Source organism: Opisthorchis viverrini, assembly GCF_000715545.1.
Source record: "Opisthorchis viverrini unplaced genomic scaffold opera_v5_143, whole genome shotgun sequence".
Classification (NCBI taxonomy): Eukaryota; Metazoa; Platyhelminthes; class Trematoda; order Opisthorchiida; family Opisthorchiidae; genus Opisthorchis; species Opisthorchis viverrini.
This window is the reverse complement of record NW_008751799.1, coordinates 839,374-852,835: the sequence shown is the minus strand read 5'-3', so window position 1 is coordinate 852,835 and position 13,462 is coordinate 839,374. Positions and strand designations below refer to the sequence as shown.

The following is a 13,462-nucleotide window of genomic DNA, read 5'->3' as shown; positions in this document are numbered from 1 at the left end:
ATATATATATATGGACAGACCTCATTAAAACATCCGGAATACTGGACGTAGAGACATCATACATTAAAAGAGTACCATCAATGCACCCACCGTAGGAGTTGAGGGTGCTATTGCACCGAGCTATGTTGAATTTTAAAGTTTCTGCAGGGTGTCTTCTCACTAAGGAAGGAGGGGAGAGATGAAAATTTTCCAGAAAAATAACCAGCTGGAAAAGGCTGACTGTCACTGTCCTTGGATTTTCAGCGTAGAATCTACAGCAATGTGAACATACTTTTTCAAGGTGATTTCCTCGTCTGCCCTTCAATGGTATACATGAGTTCCTCAGAAAACGGTAGACAGGTAATTCAGCAAAAGCGAGAACAGGCTTCTGGACGGGCCGATTGTACGTCCTCCAGTGGGCTGTTTATACAATGTGCATCGCATCTGAGCAAATTCGTTCACTAACTCTCTTCCTTTATGTCCATACTTTAGACAGAAATGGTTAAAAAACGAGCGAATAATAAGTTTCATGTGAGGCTTGAAATTAAGAATCGGCAGATTCATTCCACTCAGCCGTTGTCCTTAGGCTGTACTTGGAATGGGACAGATCGATTGTCGTGTCTACTGTGAACAAGTTATACATTCGGCACAATTACACACTTTCTATCAGCTTCAATGGAAAGGAATTCGCGAGTGTAAAAGAGCAGTATGTCATCGCCTCTTGCTAAAATTACCTCCAAAATGGGGCCGTCAAAGTGTACAGAAGTAAAACATCATCACCAGTGTTTTGTGGTTCTTCCCCACAACCACCTGGGTATTGGTTGAGAGGAAATTAACGCAGGCAGAAGTATTGCAACCCCAGGTGCAGTCTGTGAGTACGACTGATCTGTGGTGTGTAAACCCACGGTTCTTGACTCTGGAAAAGGAGATAGCCGCCAATCATTTTAGCCTCATTCAAATTTTAGATGCTCTTATTTGGAGAAGCTAGGTTGTGAATTACAGACGACTGGGTTAGTTATGCTGAGCCCTCAACTACATCTCATCTGTGCCTTGTTGCGGACTTCCCGTTAATTAATTGACCCAAACATAAGCTTTCAAAACGTTAAATTCCGTCTGCGGCGCTGCACATTTTCAGTCACTTGCCAATTAGGCAAGTCGCATTATTAGAAAATTACAAGCTCTGGGCTACATTGTTCATGCATAGGCCGTAACTAACGGATCACCATAGACCGAAGTTATCTTGACTGCTTGTTACCGAAAACGCATCCAACTAGCTTCGCGAATATTGTTGGGTGGACACAGTGTAAACGTGGTTTGATTTTGCCTTTGTCACTGAATATTATGTTCCCTGCCCCGCAGATTGATAAATAGAACTTCTGTCATTCTTAGACGTCATACACTCACACGGCCGCTAAAAACTCTTCGACAGCCCACGACCGATTACGCCCTTCTTGGGTCTCATCAGATAGGCGCACTCCCCGAATTCCCGCCTACCTTATGTTCTGCTGGGACCCAAATTGCACAAACTTAGCAAAATACACTCATGTGTATACCGATTCCGATATGCTTGTTCTGATTGTCTAGTTGACGAGGGTGCGTCAACATCCTACCATCAAAGATTGCAGGCCAAAGTTTGTCGTGATCGCCATCGTAAATTTTAGTACCGTTTATCTGATTCATCAGCCTTCACATCATTACACATCACTGTCAGACAAAGTTCTGCCCAAGCACTGAATTTTCCCCCCATCCCTCCTTCAATCCGCGGCGCGCATGCTGTTGAACGGAAACGTAATTATCTTGAAGTACATCCGCCCATGGCTAGCTTTGGGCTGTTGCCTGAAGTCGGCAATCACGTCTGATCAGACAAACCTATCGATCTGTCTGTTTCACTAACCTGTAGGACTGCATCAACGCGGTGGGCTGCTGCCGCTGCTGCATCGAAAGCAAACCAAATTTAGTAGCCGAAAACTGATGATAAGAACACATCCGGTCTAACAAAATCACATGTTATCGTAGATTCCTTCTACTTTTGATATCGCTATGTTGATATTTTAGGGAGCATCTCGTCCAAGATTTATGCATAGGTCGATACATACTCCTGCTTCACAGCTAGATGGAAACCGCATTCCAAAAAATTGACATTTTGCAAAATGAGATCGTTCTCTGTGTTTCTGAACGTCGCTAAAATCGTGTTAGGTGGCAATAACGGGACACCAAATTCGACCTGTTATGAACAATGTATTGCGTACCAACACCTATGTACAACAGTTGGTCTACTGTGTAGATATTTATCTCCCACGTGAACTCACACATCGACACAAAAATTCTCCCACCCACTGTGTGGTAGTGGCATACTCGTTTAGCTAAGATTAATGGCCTTCGATATCGAGAACTAGGTTAGAGTCGCATTCGTTGTGTTTCCTACACTCTCCCTCCTAGTGCTCTCATAGGTGTCTGTGAAAATGCTGCATATGTACACACGTTTTTGACAACCGCTCGGATCAGGTGACAGCCTAGTACTGCTAATTTATTCCGGAAGTCAAGCAAAGTCGTTACACACCCTCATACAAGGGTGGACTGGGGTTGTGCTGGACAGACAGTTGAGTATCACTGATTCAAGCGAGAATGTGAAGAACGAGAAAGTGAAGATGAAATGCAGTGTTTGGCTAGGTTATTTTGTCAGTGAATCCAGATTTTGTTGACGTATTTTCACATTTATTTCTGATGGCTGATGATGATAGTGATTCCAATGACCGATATAAAAATGCCAATAATGCCAGTAAGCAGTGGATCAGTTTGCCTTTCCACGCAAATCGTGAGCTGCATCCTCAAGTTCCCTGGAAGTACTCGGTGTAGTGAGAATTACTTTCGAGGACATCTTGAGCTCTACCGGTCAGACTTGAACCCAGGACATCAAGTTTTTATCGCGCAGAGTTGCGCTCGACAACCCACTTCATTTAATGAAGTAGAACCCTGTGGAAGTCATCAAATATTCTTTTGCGCATTACAGACTGGCTCAAATTCAGTGTAGGTAATGATCAAGCGAGAATGATTTCACAACTCAAGTCCCAAATGTTTGGAAATAGAGTCTACATTCACAAACACCTAGCAAGCAAAACTGTCTGCAACGGAAACTGTCCAGTAGAATTCTTTCGGGCCGACACCATCATATAGTGGCTTCATACGCCTAACCGGTATATGATTTCGGTTTGTGTATTCAATGTTTTAGCTCAGGCAGTCATAGGACAACACTTTTTTAACTTTGAGGTGATATAACATAGTCGTAAACCAATACCGCAATGCTTTACCTAATTTTTTGTAAAAACAGTGTCAAGGCCACCTAATTCTACGAAGCCTAACGCTAAGCTAGGCAAAATTTAACGAACGCTTTTTCGAGCTCCTGTAAGATGAAATACAATACGTTTTGGCGTGTATTAGTGCAATCCGAGGGAGTTGAGTTTAGACCCTATCATGGAGTTTATCATCATCATGCTTGTCACCAATATCAGTTTAGGTTTAAGTTCCAGTTTGGTAACTTCCGTCTCATACAGATGTACTATTTTTATTCTGTATAAACGATGTGAGGGATCACTGATATTTCGTGAGGATTTGAAGAATCTCGAACTACAAGAGTCCCTTAACTCTTATGGTCTCGGTGAACCCTTTGTGTGATTCAGCGTCAACTACTGGATGCACAGTTGTGTGTGCACATAATTGTGTGAGGCTGGCTAACCACAGAAGGAAAATTCAGCTATAGAAACACCGAAATCTCACCGTCACTGGCGACTTTCACCAGCAGTTACTTTGGGATTTATTGAAAAAAGTCACCAGTACCCATTTGGCTCGTCCGAAGAAGGTTTGAGGAGTCTCAGAAGACTGGATCTACGCGGAGTGGAATAATACTGACCTTCCAGTTTGTGAACCACTTATTAATTCCTGTGCAGTTGCGTCGATGTTAGCTGGTCTCATTGGGTTTGGCTTTCGTGCATGAAAGCATTCATCGTTTTGCATATGAGATTCGGGAGATATTTTGGTGAAGTTTAACCCAGTCGTGATCGAAACAGCCCTTCACTGCTTTTCTCATGACTGTGTGGTGTAATTTCATGAGAAAATCCACGTGATTTTGTTCATTAGGGGATGAGAATAGGCTGTGATTGGTTACGAAAATCTGAATAAGCCTCATTAGGTTCGCTTACTATATCTCAATGTTTGCAACGAGGATTTGGTTGGGTCGTCAAAATTCTGGCGGTTTTTTTTGGCATAATATCCTACCTCGAGAAGTTATATAAATCGGATGTTTCTATGCGTATAGCCATGTGATGCAGTTCTGAGCTAGGGACACTAGTCGGACCCGCCTCCTTAGTCGATGAAAATGCCAAAGGTGACTCACACATCACATGTTGACATGGTCACATGAAACGTCATGTCATCTGATTTGAACGCATCAATTGGTGACCTCAGGCCAGCTGATGCGTGTCAGTGTGACCGCGTGAACAGACTGACTGACCCTCATGGTTCACGAACCTCGCGCAGTGCACTCAAACGGATGATGCGGCTGGCCTGCCTAGTCATATGGCCATCAACTGTTGTTGTTCGAACCTTCCCTACTTGGACCTTAGCACAATTCCACTTTATTCTCGGATGACCGCTGGACGTGACACACATATAATTCAGAACCAGCAGCTGTTTCCGTTCGCACAGTTTCTATAAATCGAATAAAAACTGTGCATGCACCAATCGGTGCAACAGTTCTCTCCCATGAATTTGTCCAGTTGGAAGTTTCACAATTTCGTTGCGACTAAACACGAATACGATATGCAAGTGCGAATCACATTGGTTGATATATTACCTGCTTTTCCTACCATCACTGCTGGTCTCCCTCGAGAACATATATGCATGTTCTTATACACTTTTCTGCTCTTATTTAGTGGTCAATCTCGAGTTTATGCTTGGAAGGTAGCTTTACCTATGGGACAGGGGCGACACACACTACATAGCTACGACTGCTGGAAATTGGAACACGAACCTCCAACTTGTTATCTCCTGTGATCGTGTACGCGTGCACGACTAGATATGTCTACACAGCTGTTTGCACGTTACAGGATGATGGTGACACGAAAGCAGATCAAACACATGCTGTCGAAAGGAGCAATAGGGGATGGTATGGTTCCAATTTATGGAATCAAGCTTCGAATCCGGTCAGCAGTGGTGTTGTTGTATTCGCAGGTGGCCAGGTGACCTCAGCACAGCACAACTGCCAGTGAGCGACTCGTTTTTCAGCCTACGTCTGCACATCCGAGGCAAACACAACCGGAATGAATAAATGTGATCATTCAGATGAATCAAGACGCGAGGCTGGGCTTAACGTGCCAAAGTGATAACCAGGTCTCCTTTTGAACATGATCACCATGAGAAGGAGAAAGAGTTTTTAATTCTTTATAGATCCAAGGAGAAATTTACGAACAGGCGGGGATATGAATTTTGTAGGATATGACATTGATCCACAAGTAATCTTCGCTTCTAATTAGAGATAGGTGATGTAAAAGAGAGTCTTCAATGAATCTGTCGTTATAAATAGCATCACCTAACTAACCTTTTAAAGTTTACCAGTGGCGAATAAGCTGAGGGCGACTTAGATGCAGACACCGTCAGACTGACCGGTTGGCGCTGGATAGGTCGGTTGCGTCTGAATTTCTTCTTAAATGACAAGCTTTGATGAGGGTTAAATTTATTGTCATCTCCTCCAGATGTGGTATGCAAATAACCCATAGGGAACATTGGCCCAGAAGAGGGAGGGGAAGATAGCCTAATCATAGCACTTATCGTCGAAATGGGTGAATCCACTCAAAGAGCAACTGAAGTTCGGTACGGATTAAAAGCTCGAATTTCATTACCGAAGATGCTCGGCCGAGTAGGTCAGAGGTCACTTGGTGGCACAGGCAACGGATGTAAGCTGGCGATCAGTCAGTCGTATCGTCAGAGCGGCTCTTTTCTTCTAATCTCCAAAATGACTCAGCAACAGAACAATCTGCAGGCACTCCCATGTGTCGATTACCCGCATTCCTCACGACTTTGGTTCCCCTCCCACCCATTGTAACTTGGTTGATGGAGTTTTCAAGGTCATTTTGCCAACCCTCGTCTTGCCCTTTTGAAACGAATGCGGTGGATCAGTTTGTTCCGGCATTGGTTCTAGGCGAGAAAGGACTGCTATTTCACCATTGGCGTACAGTTGGTTACCGGCAGCTGACTGATTGTGATCACTCACATGGGTTGTGAGTGAATACTCAGGTAACTTGAAAATATTAAAAATTCAGTCCACCAAAGCGTCATAGGTGTTCATTTTCACGAGATTTATTGAATTTCCTAAAGAAGAGTGAATGAGGCAGGGTTCCCTGTCCACAGCAATTCAGACTGCTCTGTTATGTATTTGTCAACATTTTTACATGCTGTTATCATATTCGACGGCTGCGTCTCTTATACAGAAAAAGTAGCCCTAATTGTAAGTTGGCTGATGGCATGCTCTCCATATTCCAGCGGGAGCTATCGAAAGGCTTCTACTGTTTAACCACCGACTTAGTTGGTTTTCTGGAAACCTCGGAAAAACATTACTGAGGTATGTCAGATGGTTTAGAAAAACAGCGGATCAATACTAGCCGAGCCAGCCTCGTCCTATCGACCAAACTGCGCACTTGGCATGCTGAAATTTATCTAACATTTATCCAATCCGAGAAAGCTTTCGTTCTCAGACTGTCTGAGTAAAAACACTCGATCAATCTGCCGCCTAAATGTTGATCCCTGTTCAAGCGCATGGTCCGGCAAGGTCAGACCTGGCAACTACGCTGCAACCATTAACAAGGCCAACGACACGCCAGTTCTGCATAAGGCTGCCTAAGAACATCACAAACGAGAGATTCAGCTGGATTCCAGATGAGTCTCTCGAAAACCTAAATTAGTTTGCAAATGAGTGTATATTCGCGAATTTCGTGCAATTTGGTTTCAAGTAGAACATAAGGTTAACAGAAACCCGGGGACTGCGGCTACCTCATGAGCCCCAAGGGCGAAACCGGTCGTGGGCTGTCGACGGATTTTAAGCAACCTTATGAGTAGTACATTACAAAAATATGCTAGTTAATTTAGTTTATCTGCTAGGAGTCAACCTTGCTAAGCGTTGCAAAATCCATCAGTGGTATTTTCTACAGTCCGCCTTTTCTTCGTTTTGCTTTCTAAAGGGGTTACAGATCCCTTGCGCCGAAATACTGCCTCAGGCTTTTGTCTCTAATTCTTCTAAAACTTCCACACCATCCGTTTCGGTTTAAACCTTGACCCTTACTCATCTAACCCGCGCGCCGTCACCAAAATGAAACCTGTTTATTCGCATCCACTGAAGGCTATCGGTGCAGGTCACAAATCATCCCGTTCCTGCGAAATCGAGCTTCAGAACACAATTTAGGAGATGCTCACTCAGTGCATCTATCTACTTTTTCCAGTGATGTACATTATATTTCTGAGTGAATATTTTTCTGGCTCGAAGATCTACTACTGAATTCCATGGGTTTCACCTTACCCAGAATTTTGAAGCCAGTGTGATCCACAAAACTCGTATGTGCTGTTCAGGACGGCTTCGAATAACCATTTATATTGATTCAGGCACCAGCGTGACCTCTTGGTCTGTTTCTCAAGGCCCTTCTGTTAACGCCTTCGTTAAAAATCTAGGGTTTACCTTGGTCCGCTCAGGCATAACGTAACAGCCACTTGTTCATGCCTGCCGTGTACGGCGTGCACTCTCTCTTGTTGAAAACTAGCCTCCAAAGCTTTTTTATGTTTCAGAGCGTTAGTCACACAAGGCAATGTGCCATTTCCTACTGTTTTTCTTCTGTTTTCAAGTAACCGATTTCCTTGCGTTTCCAATTGAACTGCTGCCTGTGCAGATGGCGTGAAACTCCACAAGCCCACCTCTTTCCTTTCCCAGCAGTTCGGTTCAATGCACTCTTGTAGGCCATCAGCACATTGCACACAGTTTGCGAACACATTCGATTGAGGTGTAAACAATGTAACCCCGGTTCTAGAGAAACCGAATTTCTGTTGCTTTCTCCCAGTTTTAACTGCCACCTTTTTAAGGATTCCACTTTCACCTCATCATACATTACTGTTATCGCCCTTTAACAAGGGTCTCTGGTAATAGTTCCTGCATTCCTCAGAAAGCTATTAGGTGAGCACTTAACAGTATCGAGCATGTCGCAGACTGTCGTCCGGTCACTCCATTCACTCCGGAGGCGATAGATCTTCGAGGGGGAGGTGTGAATAGCATACTCGATAAACTGTGCCACCAGACGTCTTACTATGACCAGAGGTGACAAAGAGCAATGTTTCACTTTACCCACCCACCCAGTAAAATACTCCTAAGAGGCGTACTCACTGCTTTTACATGATGCAGTTAACCCTACAGAACATAAAGGGGTGAGGTGGAAATCAGGTATAATAACCTGCTTGACCGTCGACTAGCTATCGTCGTAGACTATTGGCTAAACTCTGATTCCAAAATTACAACGGTGGAAACATGAACTAGCTTCGGTGGATTCGATAGATAAGGTTGGAATTCAGCAGCTATAATAGGCCGTTATCCGAGAGTTGCTTGCTGCCTAGCAGATGGTACTCGGCTATACAAGGGCATACCCTCTTTGGGCGCTGATCGCGCGAAATTCCCGGACCGTCATAGTATAGCATTCGCCGAGAGTTTCCAGCCGCTGGGATGCAGTATCAGCCAGAAAACTCTGTCCGTTAAAGGCGACCCCTCTGGCAGATTCAGGGAAATGATTCGAACCTCCAAGTGACCTTTAAAAGTAACATCTCGCAACATCTAACTTGTCTATCTTGAGGCCTCGTGATGTAACCGTCGTATGCAGACAGGGTTATACACCGCATTGTTGCCAAGACTGGATCTCCCAGAGAGCCCCCCGCTTATTCAAACCATCTACCCAGGCACCTTGTCTAAAGCCAGCAACTTCTGAAACTTAGTGCTTCGGGCTACAAAATCCGATCAATTTCGTCTGACATGGCCCACGATAAAAAGACAACCGTAAACGCAGGGAAGTCCGCGAAACTATTACTCCCATCAGCCATGCTTCTGGTCAGCATCCTATACAGCAGAAGTCCAGTTGAAAAAATAATGGGAAGTGAATACTGGACCATGAGGTGGACTGAGCACTCGAATTTCGCACCTGATTCATTATCATCATCATCATCATCATCATCATCATCATCATCGACAGCATGACATCGGTGTTCAACACCGATGCTTCACTGCCGTACGCACCTGATTACCAAACGGTGATTTCAGATAATACCACAGTATAACCGCCATTTACTGTGGGCTCTCAGGTCAAAACGAGATATCTGAAATGGCAATCCCATTCGAAGACTGGAATTCTCAAAGAGAGTACGATATTCCTGCAAGAATATTCCAGGTTTGTCTGTTTGCATTTTCTAAAACTCTGTAGTGCTTTGATTACAGACGTACTGAGATGATAACGAGGGACCAGAACAGTTCAGTATTGCTACCAAAACGCAAAAAGAGTTGCAATACTGTCTGTGATATTTATTGAAGGATCAGCCGTTACGGCGAAGATTTCCGTCATGATAATCCACCAAAGCACAATTTCGAAAACTAAAAACAAACCTAATAGGCCTCAGACCGAGAACAGTTTGCATCGACCAAATATTCGGATCCCAGAAAATTCCTGTGAATTTCAGCAGCCTGTTTCGTCACCGCTGGAGGGGAAGCCCTGATAAACATTTTGAAAGCCGATGGCATGCCTGCTAAGCCGCCATATCTGGTCAGTTTTTCTTATCCAGATACAAAAGTTCATTAATAGGTTTATGGAGGAGAAACTGCATCGCTCGAGTTGAATTATTTTGTATGAGGCGCCCGATCCCTGGTTTTGTTGACGAATCTGAAAAGTGTATAGGACGAGAATATATCTCAGTGATTATGAGACGGTGATGCGTAGACTTGCGGTTCCCTTCAAAACCAGTTCTTCGTAATATGGATGAATCCTGTCCGAACTTCACTGCGACCACCGCCTTGCGCTGCATGGCGATGGTTTCTGACAGAGCGACTGCGAATGTGGATATGTTTCATTAAAGGTGAATTCAAAATAATCGGATCCTTTGTCCTACACAGAGCTCAACCCTGGGAACGGAACGGGTAAATCTGATGTACAGATATAGCTTCTAGCGTCGCTCATGAGTAGCAACAGTCTCATACATTATTGCGACCGACTCATTATCTCTCACGACAGTTGCAGTATGTAGGAGTAGCTATTTTGCACCGAGAGCTGCAGAACTTCTCGACGGATTAGTGACAGTGGTGACCCAGTGAAATAGCGAATAACGTTCCCACCGCATTCCAACTCGTATGTATCCTGATGCCTAGTTTGTCGAAAAGTGGCAAAATCAGTCGCTCAGCATCTCTGATGTTGAGCTGTTGCGTTTTCATTTCCACTCTTTTCCGTGAAAGTGTGGCAGCTAGATTCGTAGTAACCTCGATGTGCCGCAGATAAAAAGGGGCCAAAAGTGATGCATAATTTGATGTACGCTTTAAGAGCTGAGACCCGTTTAATTGCCCGGCTTGTTCACATACAGAATTATTGGAAGCTGGGTTGCGCCCATCGATTGTCGGTCTGGTAGCATTTGGTCTCTTGGTGAGCTTGGGAGTCGTCTTGCAAAGATTTCCTCACCGACCGAGCAGATATCACATTAGGGCACTGTTAGGTGGGCAGACAGATTAACTGCCATCTGGTCGCTTGGCTTCTACTCGCAGTGTATCGTGTGAGTTTTCCACCCCCAGAGACGATATACGAGAACAAAAGATGTCATTGTAAGAAGGCACATGGCCGCCTTACAAACTGTTCGATGTGATGAGATCTGTGAACTACCACAGTAGCCCGCTTTTGATGACATTTGAATTATTGTGTCAAGCAATCTAAAGCATCATGGACCTTGGAGAATACGAAGTATAAAGAAACTGGTCATAAGATTGCTGAAAACTCCTTAATAGCCCAAAACATTTTATTTTGCTCTACATTATACATCCACTTACTATTCCATGCGATACAGTTTGACGTGGTTCTGTGCTTCGTGTGCCAGCTTCTCAGCCGACGGTGGATTTCACTGCTTCAAACGTGAGTCCTTGGGCATACCTTGAACTCGCCTAGACATCCTATTCAAACTGAGGGGAACGCTTTGCACGATGACTATTTGTCTTCCGGTTATTTGCATGGTTCGGTAAATTCCACTTCGCATCGCCTTATGGTGTTTTTGGTGATCTAGTTTTCTCGATACTCTACTCAGAGTGAGTGTCGTTGCAATACACAAGGTGTTTAATACGGTGTCACTTTGTGCGCAGCACCGAAAACAGTACTTTGTGGGCTTTTTATCGATAGATTCAACTGAACCAATTTGCTACTCACATTTTGAAGATAACAGTGCTTTCGCTGTTTGACTCTGGGAGCACCATCACGGTCGAGTGAAAGTCAGACACAGGTCAAGTAGACCAATGAGATGCTTTAATGATGTTTCGCATTCTCTCAGTACGCAGAGTGGTATTTTAGAGGTTTCGTGCTTACAAATGACTTACCATAAGTTTATTGAGCAGCTACTTTGAGAGATGCGTTACCAGTGGGACATTACCGAAGAAAAACAAGAAAAACCGACGGTTTCAATGATTTTCCGAACACAGTAGACTACCCAGCTATTACTGGAACCGCGTGCATACTCATCTGTGTTAACCTACCCAGGCAGACAAATATGGCATACAAGTACGCAGAACGATTTCTGCGAGGCTGAGGCCGTCACGATGGCATGCTTACTACATCGCTCTATGACCTTCCATGAATCAGACCAGCTTTCTTACCGAGTTTGCAATGAAAGTATACTATTGTCCATTGAGGTTTCTAAAAATTGTTGAATCATCCAAAGGAAGCCAACCTGAGCTCAGTGATGGATGCTGAGGATCAAAGCTTATCGCGTAACATCATCCACGCTAAGGAAGCCACAGACTCCAGCAATTCGTTTGACACAGACCCGGAGATACTTGGGTGTTTGGTAACCTCATACACAGAGTACTGGGTAGCACCCAAAATTACCGGTAACATTTGTTGCGTTTTCATTGCCACGTCAAGAGTTTCGCCCACTTTCTTCGCCCCAATCAGAGATGAAGTTGAACTACGGTATCAACAAAACGGGGACACTCTTGGGTTTTCACTTTCAACGACCACTTTTCAGTCGCGAATTTGTCAGTAACAAGGGATTCTGCATTGGAAACTGTTTAACTTTGAATACAAACCAGAAGCCATGGTATTAGTGTTCACTACAAAAAGCTCCTTCGAGTAACGGATCACACTAGTCAGTAAATCGTTTCACTTTGATAGGCCACGAAAAGCCTGTGCGACTTGGTGGATGATGGTATGGTAATGGTTCATCGGGTCGAAACTGGCAAGTATGTCACTTCTCCTTGGGTAATCGTATATAGAGTCTCATAGTTATTGAATTATGTGTTATGAAATTCACGCTAAAATGTACATTCTTTTAGGTGCATTTTACGAAGTCCCTTATAAGGATTACACGAAACCGGGATATCTACATATGTACAACGGAAAGAGTCAGCAAACTACCATCTCTCATATGGGGGTTATTGTTTATCGAATACGCGTTTTCCGATTACCACCCTACTTGTCGCCCATCGCCGCAAAAAGAACAGTAGACTACTTCCGAAATCACCTGTAATGCAAAGGTTGATACTAAAAAAAACGAAACGTCGCATAGCAATAGAGTTTCAAAATGAGAAACTATGTATCCCCGAGTATAGGAGTGAGGGAAAGAGTAGGGGTTAGTGATAGTGGAGGGAAACGGGAGAATAAAATCGATTTCAAATGGCCCTGATTCACTGGATTACAGTATCAAAATAATACTGAGAATAAGGACAGCATATGAGCTGAGTGTGTGTGAATATAGGCATCCATACAGGCACGAACTTATATAGGTCTGCATACGTACATGCGCATATATTTACTGCTGAAAAAATGCAAAAAATAACACCTGAGTTGAACCGAAGGACAACAGCGAAAGCATGACTACTCCTGTCAGATTTAGGGAGTGAGGTTAGGGACTAGCGCTTATTGGATAATAATTTTGAGAAAAAACTGTACACATTTTTACAAACCAGCCTTCCGGTCTTTTGTTCAAGAGCCGAAAACATGATTAACGTAAGGGAAAATAGGTAGACAATTTAAGTAATTGCGTTCATGCGTGCATCGAATAGTTGTATAGCCCTGAAGTTAGCGCACACATGAGTCAGTATGTTGCGTAGGAGGCGTGTGGAGGGAGAGGGTATGCGAGTCGACCACATGTTGCGTAAAACCTGAGAGAAACAGGGACTTGGATGATGAAAATATAGTCCCATTCACATTAACAGAACCAAAAGCGA

At 43.9% G+C, this 13,462-nt stretch overlaps 1 protein-coding gene across 1 annotated transcript in view; it reads right to left on the bottom strand.

Annotated features, from left to right (window-relative positions):
• Window positions 1-13,462, bottom strand: part of T265_06705 (hypothetical protein) — a gene marked incomplete at both ends in the record, with an annotated part of 43,959 nt that overhangs the window by 30,133 nt on the left and 364 nt on the right. The window lies entirely within an intron of this gene.